This window comes from Herpailurus yagouaroundi, unplaced genomic scaffold (assembly GCF_014898765.1).
Source record: "Herpailurus yagouaroundi ecotype Mexico unplaced genomic scaffold, PumYag 315, whole genome shotgun sequence".
Lineage (NCBI taxonomy): Eukaryota > Metazoa > Chordata > Mammalia > Carnivora > Felidae > Herpailurus > Herpailurus yagouaroundi.
The window spans coordinates 16,635-27,429 of NW_024412532.1; the positions used below are offsets into that span (position 1 = coordinate 16,635).

Here is a 10,795-nt window from a genome sequence, read left to right on the forward strand (position 1 = left end):
TCCTTCCTTCCTTCCTTCCTTCCTTCCTTCCTTCCTTCCTTCCTTCCATTCTGTTGTTCTCTCATCCAGGCCCACTTCCTCTTTTTCATGGTTTCTCTGCAGTTTATATGATGCAGTTTTGAATTATCACATTAGAATACCTTCAAACAATATCTTATCAATTCACATATACTGAGCTTCTCTATCCTCTCTCTCCTTCGTACTATATTATTATGTCATCCTTTTATTTGTACATATTATAAATGTAATAAATTGTCATTACAGCTTCATTTAACATTTCTGGTGGCCATGAAATATTTAATCTTCTACCTGCTCAAAAATGTTTCTATTTCACTCTTAATTTTGGTATAGAATTCTAGTTTGAGAGGGTTTTTTTTCTTTTCCTATTTTAAGTAGAGTTTGCATAGTTTAAAAAAAGTGTAGAGTTGTTCATTTTTTGTTCTTCTGTATATAATGTATCTTTTTGCCTCTGACGGATTTTGAAATTTTATAAATTGCTCATTTTCAGCAATTATTATACGTCTTGAAGTGATTTCTTTGTTTTTCTTGAGGAATTCAAACCTGATTTTGTTTTGTGAATTGATACTTGATTCATTAGAGTTTTTAAACATTATTTCTTCAAATTTTTGTTTCCTGTCATCTCTGAATCCAATACCACAAGTCTTGGGTCACTTGATATTTCTTATAGGTCACTCAGGTTCTGTTAAACTTTTCCACAATTTTTTTGGCTTTTGCTTTAGTTTCAATGATTTCTATTTTCTATCCAGAGTGATTTTTGTTGTTGATGTTCCTTTGTCTTTCAAATGGAATTTCTCATTTTCTATCCTGTATTTTACAGCCTGAAAAACTCCATACCATCCTTTTTTTATAGCTTTCATTTTTTCTCTCATGATTCTGTCTTCTTATAAGTTCCTGATTTCAAAATATCTATTCCAGAAACTTTAATTTAAAATTTCATCATCTCAATATTTCTGAATATGGTTTTCTTGACGATTTTTTTCTCTTGGTTATAGGTCACATCTTAACTCTTCTTCCAATTATTAATAATTTTTATATATTTAAATTTTCATATTTAGTATTTAAATATTTATATTTGTATTAATTATTGATAGGATAATACAATAGGATATTGTATTAGGATATATACAATAGGATATATAAGTGGTTCTCAACCAAGGGACATTTGGCAATATGTGTGGACCTTTTTGGGTGTCACACACAGGGGGATACTACTGGCATGTAAGAGACAGAGGCCGGGAATGCAGCTAAATATACAGTGCCCAAGGCAATCTCTCACAAAAGAAAATTATCCAGCTTATTCAACCACATGGATGTGTTCCCTATAGACACCCCTCTTTGCTTATCAGAGCTCTACAATTATACTATCCTTATAAATGATATGGATGTTATACTAAATTTGTTAGAACATTCAGCCACTTGACAGAAAAAGTAAATTAAGTGAGACAGTGAAAAGCCAGCAGCAAGCATCCATTTGTGCCAAGTCTGAGTACTGTACCTTCCAATCTACTCAATTCATAGGCAGGGAGGTAAAGTCAGAGCCCATATATTGAAGCCTTTATTCTACCTTATGTAAATGAAGGTAAGAAGCCATCTCCATGTGGCCAACCATAGATTCAAGTGTCTAAAATTCAGAGTGTTTATTATTGCTACTCTCCTGACTTTCAGCAGCACTTGCAAGACTGACTCCTAGATTCTCAATGTTCTATATTCCATCTACTAAATTTTGTTTTTCTTGGTCCTGCTTTTCAGTTAGAAAACCAGTTGGCCTCTCCTTAACTGATATGCCCCTTACTATTATGCATTTTAAAAACAGATTTCAAGAGGAAAGTGTCCTCCTTTTTGCCCATGGAGGGCCAAAAAATCTCTTCCTTATCCTCTAAAAAGGGGTCAAGGAACTTGTAAATTTCTTTACCAACTCAGATACCACTTTACTCAAGATTAGTGCAGATATGAGTTACGTATTGCTGGCTTCAATTTTCTTCAGGCATCTTGGTCTATGACAGAAGTTCCTCATAACCTTTGGTAAGAAATTATGTCCATTCTTTTTAAAAAATTTTTTGGTTCATGCTCTCTCTCTGTCTCAAAAATAAATAAACGTTAAAAAAAATTTTAAAAAGGGCACCTGGGTGGCTCAGTCGGTTGAGCGTCTGACTTCAGCTCAGGTCATGATCTCGCGGTCCGTGAGTTCAAGCCCTGCATCGGGCTCTGTGCTGACTGCTCAGAGCCTGGAGCCTGTTTAGGATTCTATGTCTCCCTCTCTCTCTGACCCTCCCCCATTCATGCTCTGTCTCTCTCTGTCTCAAAAATAAATAAACGTTCAAAATTTTTTTGGATTCAATGTTGTTCAGTACTTTTGATTTTTTTTTGCACCTTTTCGTAGATTTTAGTAAGCAACGTTAAGTGAATATTAACTTTAACTCATAGACTTGAATCTATTTTTTTTTAGGTTTCATATACTAACAATCAAACAAATGGAGAAAAAAAAAACATTCCATGGTGTCTGAGGTTATTTTGCTGGGCCTCACAGAATTTCATGAGTGACAGCTTTGCTTATTTTTTTTCCATTATCTATACAGTCACTGTATTAGGTAACCTCATTATCTTTGTAGTAAAACTGGACCCTCAGTTATACTCTCCCAAGTACTTCCTGCTGGAGAACCTCTCCTTTATTGATAAGTCCCTGATCTCCTTTGCTACTCCTAAAATGACCTATGACCTAATTAGTGAATATAAGGCTATCTCCTACAAAACTGCATGGCCCAGATGTTCTTCCTTCACCTTTTACACGGAAGTGAGATGATGTTGCTTGTAGCCATGACGATAGATTCACTGCAATCTGCAAACCCTTTCATTACAAAAATATCATGATCCATTGTATTCGCATCGGACTTGCAATTCTGTCCTGGACCACTGGTTTTGTTCACCCTGTGAGCCAAATGGTGTTCACTGTGCCTTTACCATTATGTGGTCCCAATGTTGTGAATAGTTTTTCTGTGATCTGCCTCAGGTCATCAGACTTGCCTGCACTGACACATCTTGGAGCTATAGGTCATTGCATTCAGTGGACTACTCACTTTGTTCTGTTTCACCTTTCTGTTCGTCTCCTATAGCATCATTCTAATTACTGTCCGGTGGCGCTCCTCCACCAGGTCTTCCAAGGCTTTGTCCACTCTCTCAGCCCACATTACAGTGGTGGTGCTGTTCTTTGGACCTTGCAGCTTTATCTACATATGGCCATTCAGCAAGATCTCCATAGATAAGATCCTCTCTGTGTTTTATGCAATTTTCACTCCCCTTTTAAATGCAATCATCTACACGTTCAGGAATAAAAACATGAGAAAAGCAATAAGAAAGATAAAGAACAAGCATGTGAGTCCCAGATCAACCTTTTAACTGAAACATTACAATCATGAAAGACATCATCATCATTGTTGCCACCACCATCATCCAAAGACACTGAGGCATATGATTTTGTATGAAATATAAGTCACATCTTGAGAACTGGTAATCCTTCCCTACACAACATATATATGCAATAAAACATCCTGAATTATGTATCCAAACACAAACCCTTCCAATATAATCCCATTCATGTATGTTGTAATTTTCAGGTTTTTGTTGTTTTCAGATATTTACTGAGATTTAACCATGGATGAGGCACTTTGCATGTGTTTTCTCTCAACATTATAATGGTGAAAATAGAGCATATTATTAACATATTCTCAGTAGAAAACTCAGCATTACAAAATTTAATGAACTTGCCACAGAAATAACAAGCACTAAACAGAGAATCTAATCCAAACTCTAACTTCAACATCTATGCCTTTATAACAGATTTTCTATCTAATTTTAATAACATTCATAAATTTATTCTTGTTCCTGCCACATGTTCCCAATAAATAACTCCCAACAAGAGCAAACAAAAAATTCCCATTGACCTGAAAGTAAAAAAGTCCCAGCCATTTCAGTCTCCTCATACCTCTGATTTAATAGAAGAGTTTATTAAGTCAACTGAAAAGATTGATCCCAATAATCAAGGTGTACTAGGCTTAGTGTTCCTCAATAGAGCAGGAAAGATCATATATGAGATTCAAACGATTCTCTGTGGTGTTTCATAATATTTGCATACCAAGTAATAAAAGTAAATAAAAATGTTTTTCACAGGGGCTGCATCAATTTACATTTCCACCAACAGTGCACAAAGATAACATTGTACGGTAACAAACAGTGACTACAATTATTCTAGGGAAAAATGAGTAATGTACAGTAATGTATAGAACTGCTGAATCAACATATTGTACACCAGAAACTAATATAATATTTTACATTTATTATATGTAAAGTAAATGAGAATATTTCAGTTAAGTAAATGAGAATGATATAACCCAATAAAATTTTACATCAGGTTCACCCCACCAAATAAAGAATCATTATCATCAGATTTATTAGCTGACCAGAAAAAAGAAAGCAATTGGCAGTAAAAGAAGACAACCATGGACAATTGAGTTTCCCAACCCATTAGTAAAATGCTGATGGTAGAAACCAAAAATATTTTCTTTCTGAATATGTGCTAGGATAACTGTGCATTTATGGTATTTATAAAGAAATTTCAAATTCTTTTTTTCTTTTATTTTTCCTCACCAAGAAGATGCTGGTGATTAACTTTACCATTTAGTCTCTAGGCTATGGAATGACCCTGTGGGATTATGATTAAGCTACAGGAGATCCCAACACAGCACTGAGATGGATATAGGAAGCTATGAAAACGTCTAGCTTTCCATTTGGAGAAAAGATAAGAATGTCTTAATTTGTATGCAGGATAAATGAATGTTTTAGCTGAAGCAATTATCTTTGATTGGAAATTTAAATAAAGGTGGAGTGGTGTGTATGGAATCTAAGCAACAAATGGGAAGATGATTCAGAATATTTCTGGTGACTCACTGCCCCATATTAGCTTTTCTCTTTACTAGATAGCTACAAGCCTGAAAATTACTTTTCATGAATTCCTTGTAAACTTAAAACTTACTAGCATCAGGTTCTATCAGTGGAAGACATTGACATGATATTGGAAGGCAGAAAAAAGGGGGGAAACTTTACATTCCTCTGCCTTGAGCTGTGGCTGCAGAGTATCCAGCCACCAGGCCACCGGGCAACCATGGACTCCAGAAATACTTTGGAGGGCTCAGCAGCATCAGTAAGGTGGAAGGGTCCAAGGCTCCTAAAGCTTCATCAAGTGCATGATCTCTTACATTCTTACTCAGTAATAGGCTAGAAGTCCCAACACAGTAATGGTGACACTGTCCCAGCAGCATTTATGTATTATGGGTAATTTCTCTTCCTCTTTTGCTATTCCAGCCTTCAAGGTGGTATCTAATTTTGTGGACCTAGATTTTTCATTTGCTAAATAAGATGTAAGAAGTACATGACTACAAGGACCTCCCAGCTCTAACATATAATTATTATACCTTCAATTATAATAAAATATATAAAATATGCAATTGATTTGAGGAAGACAATTCTCCTGTAATAGAATTTCTGTCTAAACTATATAATTCCTTTCCTTTCTATTATATTGTCTTTGTACACTCCTAACAACACACATATTAAATGCAGAACTAAAGAAACCATTTTAGAAACTTGCATGGGATGAGAAGGAGAGGAATAAGAGAAACAAATACTGGGAAAGCTATCAACATAAATGAATGCCACCTTTCCCTCTCAAACAAAATGAAAGGGCAAATTAAAGCTGTAATGTAGGCTTTATTCCTATTAATTACAATATACTTAACTGTATTAATTTCATATCCAAGTTTTTCTGTTGTCAGTGTATCATGGGGCATGAAATTCCATGTAGCAAAGGTATTCATCCCCAATTGTAGCTGCTATATTCATCAAATAATCATTTCTTCAAAGTGCATCTACTAAAATTACTGTCATAAAGGTCTCCAAAGCAAAATTCCTGCTCACTCACCTGATAATCACATAACACAGACCTTCAAAGAGGGCAGGGTGCGTGGCTGTCCTCTGTGTGCTCCTCCAGACCATCATCATCATTTAGCATACACTCTGTGTCCTCCTGGGGGTTGACCTACAAGAACACACCATTTTCATCTTTATTTTCCCTAATTTGTATGATTATCCAGTTTTTAAAAATATCTAAGGTAGGAAAGCAATGAATTAAGGTAGGATAATGGTGATAGGATATTTTGACAAGGGCCTGAGTAGAAACGAAAACAAGGAGAACATTACAGGTCATTGGAGAAAAGAGAACAGACACTTCCTGTTCATCTTTACATCTGAATTCAGTCCCTTTTCTAAACGTACCACTCCTCCTACTCACTGTTCTTTCTTCTCTTCTTCCTACAAATCCTCACATATTCTCTGAGGCTTGTCATTTGTGTTCACTGATCATAAGGAATGTGTTCACTTTGTAAGTGTTTTGAAGATAATAGCAACCAAGCCTAAAGCTGTATGTGAAAGTGTCACTTGGAATTGGTCACCAAAATTTTAAAATTGTTACAATATGTTATATACACCATGTACTAAATTAAATATTTTTACTTGGTTTATTGCCAGTTTGACTTGATAATTATGTATCTTTATATTGTCTCTAGACATGCATTGATTCATTCTATATAAGAAAATACAGTGTAATTAACTGTAACACAGAAAGATTCCAACATACTTGTTGAATCATATCTCCTAAGGAATTCTACTGGAACACACGAATTCAATCAATATTTGACAACTAGACCATAAATATACATTCCTTTAGCTTTGGAGGCAATATGCATCTTAATACGGCCCCAGATTTAGGATTAGATTGACAGGCTTGAATACCAGCTTTGACCCTTGGTAGCTGTGTAACAGCATAAATCATTAAATACTTCGATGCCATAATTTCTTTATATGCAAAATGAGGATAATAATACTATTCACCTCATGGGATTCTTATGAGGATTAAATGTGTTAATGTATATGAAACATTTAGAGTTTAGCACACAGTAATCACTTAATAGCTATTGATCATTTTTGATCACTCTAGATGCTATGAATAATGTCTAAAAAGCCAAGTAAAGACAATTTAGTATGACATGTCATAACCAGAGCAAACTCTATATGTTAGGGTTGAATCATTTCATTATTTACTCTTACCCACCACTTACATTTACACAGAAGACACACACTTTGCACTGTGAACAACAGTAATACAAGGTATTAGGAAAAGAAGTTCATAAAGATCTGAGGATGAGTACATGTTTCATAAAATTCTCAGTATACTACCCAACAGAAACTAAAAAGCAAAATTATTTTAATGAATCGGAAGGCTTTCTTTCATGTATAAATTAGCTTCTAGGTGTGTGTTTATTTCAGAAACATAGAATAACCTTAAAAAAATAACTTCCGTGATACAGGATAACACAATCTCATCTTCCAAATTATATATTCCTTATATATTTTTGTAACATAATCTCACAAGGAGACAGATAATTGTGTTAATAAAAGGCAAAATAAATACTAATATAGCTACTTATCCAATTTGTCCAAGGGAGCAAATTAGTGACAGTCAATATCAATTGACAAAAGAGTATCATTTGAATGAATAAGATAATAGAAAATAAAACTTCCACTCTCTTAATACTTTTTAATTGCTGCATAACTATGAGAATATTGTTTCAGAATGTGACCCATAAAATAATTTCAAATTATAGATAGTGATGCCGACATATTTAAGATTATGTATTCTCATAACACCAACTATTATCATCAATTAGAAATAGTAAAACATCAGTGCTAATTGTGGCTTTATTTTTTTTTTTATTCTCTTTGTATAAATGAACTTCCGGATCCTCTATGAATCAAGTAAATGGATCTTAAAAATGGATCTGTAGTGACTGAATTTATTTTACTAGGATTTTCTGGACAATAGGAACCTTGAATTTTCTTCTTTGTAACATTCTCCCTAATCTACAGTGCTACTGTGGGGGGGGAACATTCTCATTATGGTCACAGTGACATTAGTTCCATACTTCATTCTCCCATGTACTTCCTCCTTGGAAATGTTTTTTGGATGTGTGTCTCTCCACTGTCACCACGCCAAAGATAATCACAGACTTGCTCAGTGAACACAGGATCTTCTCCATATTAGGCTGCACGACCCAGATGTTCTTTATGCACTTCTTTAAGGGTACAGAGATGACTCTTTTAAATTGTTTTTTGTTTGCTTGTTCTTGTTTTTTTGTTTTTTGTTTTTGTTTGTTTTTGTGGTTGTTGTTGTTCTTTTGTTTTGTTTTGTTTTTGTGTTTAGAGAAAAAGAGAGCACACCCATGTGCAATCAGGAGAGGGACAGAGAAAGAGTGGGAGAGAGAATTTCAAGCAGGCACCACACTGATCAATGAGTCCTATGCTGGATCCATCTCAGGACTATGAGACCATGACCTGAGCCAAAATCAAGATTTGGACATTTAACTGACTGAGCCACCCAGGTGCCCCCAAAATATCAGGCATATTAATTTAGGACTATTTATAGGCTGTTTCCCTCACCTAGGATGATCTTCCATCATTTCTCCATCCAGCTAAATTCCTCCTAAAATATACAACCCAGACATAATATTAGATTTTAGAACCCCTTTCCTATATGTCCTTGGCCAATTTAGATTTCTTTTTTTTTAATTCTTTTACATGTTTATTTGAGAGAGGGACAGAGCACAAGTTGGGAGGGTGGGGTGATGCCAAGAGAGAGGGAGACACAGAATCCAAAGTAGGTTACAGGCACAGAGCCTGATCCAGGGCTCAAACTCACAAGCTGTGAGATCATGACCTGAGCTAAAGTCAGACACTTAAAGACTGAGCCACCAGGTACCCCTAGATTTCTTTTTTTAAAATCATTTATAGCATGCTGTGATTTCCATCCTTTGCACAAGTTATGGCAGCAATACTTGTATAATTATAGTGGACAAAGGTCCACTTTGTCTTTAGGCTGTAAACTCCATGTATTTCCAGTATCTAACATACATATTGGCACCCAGTAGTTCATGTATATTTATTGAGTGAATAAAGAAAATATGAATTATTTTATTATAGTAGAATATTATTCAATTTCACCTTCACTTAAGCAATACATAGACTTCTTCTATCTTCTTCTAAGACAGAAACTGTTAAAAACACTAAGAGTACACAAGGGCTTATGGTGCTCATGTATTTTAATAAATTACAAGCATTAGAGCCTTGTAATTAAAGCAAAGGAGAATGGAATACATTAAAAATTTCAGTTAAATGGAAGAGGAGAAATAAAGCAAGTTCAGAATATTTGCTATATGCAATTACATTCAACTCTTCATACATGGTAAACATAAAATCTCAGTCTTACATTGTAGCACACCCTATATTAAACAAACCATAACCATTTATAAGGTAAAATATACATCCAGTGGTAGATGGGATTATTCTCCAACTGATAAAATATTACATGAGAGTTTTGTGTCTATAGTATAGCACACTCAAAATCCTGAGCCCCTCTGTTTACAAAACATCTAAGACTGCTAGAAACATCTAAAATAACCATTAAAATCCATTCAAAATGTTAAAAGAAAGTAAACAAATTACATTTGAGGCCCAATATGAAGCTTGAGCTCCGTTCCAGGAGGATAAACCTGCACTGAACCATTTACTACTCTGAAAACATCTACAGAATGCTATTGCCCAGAGATCCTACAAATTTAGGAGAGTACTATGGATTGGGAATTGGGCCTGAACAGGGATAGAGACCAACTGGAGGCCATGCTGAGTGCTCAGATTTTGAAAAGAAAAAAAGAGAGTATTAGAAGAAAGCCTGCCTAGCAGAGCAGACAGCAAGAAAAAAATGTTACCAAAACTTGATTCTTGGTATAGATGAAATTAAATGCTTCCTTAACAAGGATTCACTTGTCACTTAATTCTTTGTATTTTCCCACACCTCAAAATGAGAATTTTATTTTAACTTGCTATTTAAGGATACAGGTTTAGGTGTTTGGCACGAGTAAACACAAATATTCACTGAAAAGAAATGTTCCTTGAAAATGGGCTACAGTGAACTCTCACAGAAAGGTTTTGCAGATAAAAACTCACAATCAAAAATCACAAGACAAACAAATCTCAACACAAATGGGAGGAGAAAATGAAAGACAATGCATGGTATGGGAGAAAAAAATATTTACAAATCATGGATTTGATAAGGGACATAGGTATAACTAAAAAAAAGTCTTCAAAGAAGATACACAAATGGCCAATAAGTATATGAAAAGATGCTCAATATCATTAGTCACTAGAGACACACAAATGAAAATCACAGTAAGATACCACTGTACTCCCACTAGGATGGCTGTAGTCAAAAAGACAGACAATAACACAGAACAGTCAGAATCCTTATACACGGCCTTATACAATGTACAATGGACAACCATTTTGGAGAAAATTTAGCAGTTTCTCAAAATTTTAAACACAGAGTTACTGTGTGACCTATCAATTTCATGCCAAATATGAATATACAAAAGAAATGAAAACACATGCCCCTATGAAAGCCTGAATATGAATGGTTATAGCACCTTCTTTATTCATAATAGTAAAGATATTTAAAAACCCAAATGTTCATCACTGATGAATGGATGAACAAATGTGGTATATCTACACTATGGAATATTATCTGGCAATAAAAGAATCCAGTACTGACACAAGCTACAACATGCACAAATCTTGAAAACATAAGGCAATGTGAAAGAAATGAGTCACAAAAGAC

At 34.7% G+C, this 10,795-nt stretch overlaps 1 pseudogene; it reads left to right on the forward strand.

Moving 5' to 3' along the window:
- The first annotated feature begins 2,554 nt into the window (after window positions 1–2,554).
- LOC121021759 (olfactory receptor 4K3-like) lies at window positions 2,555–3,414 on the forward strand (annotated as a pseudogene).
- The last annotated feature ends 7,381 nt before the right edge of the window (window positions 3,415–10,795 follow it).